At 50.0% G+C, this 1,508-nt stretch overlaps 1 pseudogene; it reads right to left on the reverse strand.

Annotated features, from left to right (window-relative positions):
- Nucleotides 1–409: 409 nt before the first annotated feature.
- On the reverse strand, nucleotides 410–902 carry LOC120864470 (annotated as a pseudogene).
- Between the last annotated feature and the right edge of the window lie 606 nt (nucleotides 903–1,508).

A 1,508-nucleotide genomic window follows, 5' to 3' on the forward strand; every position in this document is an offset into this window, starting at 1 on the left:
AAACTGCCTGGTGGTTGGAGAGAGAGGTTTCGGGCAGAAGCAGTGACACCAGAGGGGCTCCTCAAAAGCCAGCTGGGGGGCTTCCCTGGTAGTCCAATAGTTAAGAACCCACCTTGCAATGCAGGGGACACTAGTTCAACCCCTGGTCCGGGAAGATCTCACAGGCTGTGGAGCGACTAACCCTGCGAGCCACAACTTCTGAGCCCGTGCTCTAGAGCCCATAAGCTGCAACTACTGAACCCACGTGCCTAGAGCCTGTGCTCTGCGCCAAGAGGAGCCACTGCAGTAAGAAGCCCCCTCACCAGAGCTGGAGAGTGGCCCCCGTGCAGCAACAAAGACCCAGACAGCCAGTAAATAATAATAAATATACATATGGCAAAGTGAGTGGACTTTGAAAGATCACAATTTACTACCAATATTTGTGCTTAAGTATGAGGTTTTAGAAGAGATACTTGCACAGCCCTGCCTGGGGACCAGCCAGCCTCTGGAGATCGGTTATGTGGTTGCCGTCTCCTTGATGAGTTTTACCTCTCCTCTAGGAAGGGGCTCTCCTGGAAGACACAGAGCTGGGGGAGCCATGCGGGCAGAACCCATGGGACATGGAGACCCAAAGGGGCCTGCTTTAAGTTCTTTTCCACGAGAAGGGTGGCTTCACTAGTGACCTAGGTTTTACCCCACCCGTCTTGAGATGACATCTGCGCATCCTAGAAGAGGGTGCCACCACCGAGCTGGGTTTGCATTTTTCTAAAGACGCTGGGTGCCCTCACGCTTCTCCTCAGCCAATTTGAAGAAAAAGTGATGTGGTCAAAATAGAAGTCCCGAGAAAGGTAGGTGGAGGAGGCCTGCAGATGCAGGTTGACCAGGTGGTTGACAGAATAATTCTGACAAATTTGGGAGTTCATGGTTGCTCTGTAATAAGGAACATGAACGTGTTAGTCACTCAGTCATGTCTGACTCTTTGCGACCCCATGGGCTATAGCCCACAAGACTCCTCAGTCCTTGGAATTCTCCAGGCAAGAATACTGGAGTGGGTTGCCATTCCCTGCTCTAGGGGATCTTCCTGACCCAGGAATCAAACCCAGGTCTCCTGCATTGTAGGCAGATTCTTTACCACGTGAACTACCAGGGAAGCTGTAGGAGCTGAGCTCAAAAACCAGTGTCAGCTGGTCCTGGATGTGAGGACAGCCGAGTGGCTGACTCAGAAGGTTGAGACTGGAGAAGAGGTTGGGTGGTGGTTGGAGGCTTGGAACCAGGAGCAACTCTGGGTCTGCTCCATCAAAGGCTGATGAAGAAAGAGACAGACCCATGGGGACTGCCATGCACACTGTGGTCCTTTTCTTTTTGTAGCTGAATAATATTCTGTTATATGAATATATACGCATTAGTTGGTGGACTTTTGGGTTTTCCACTTCACAGTTATTACAAAGTACTACAAAGATCTAGGCAAAAGTTTTATGTGGATGTATGTGTTTATTGCTCTTGGGTATAGAATCACTGAGTTATGTGGT

The sequence above is a fragment of the Oryx dammah genome, unplaced genomic scaffold (assembly GCF_014754425.2).
Source record: "Oryx dammah isolate SB20612 unplaced genomic scaffold, SCBI_Odam_1.1 HiC_scaffold_5, whole genome shotgun sequence".
Lineage (NCBI taxonomy): Eukaryota > Metazoa > Chordata > Mammalia > Artiodactyla > Bovidae > Oryx > Oryx dammah.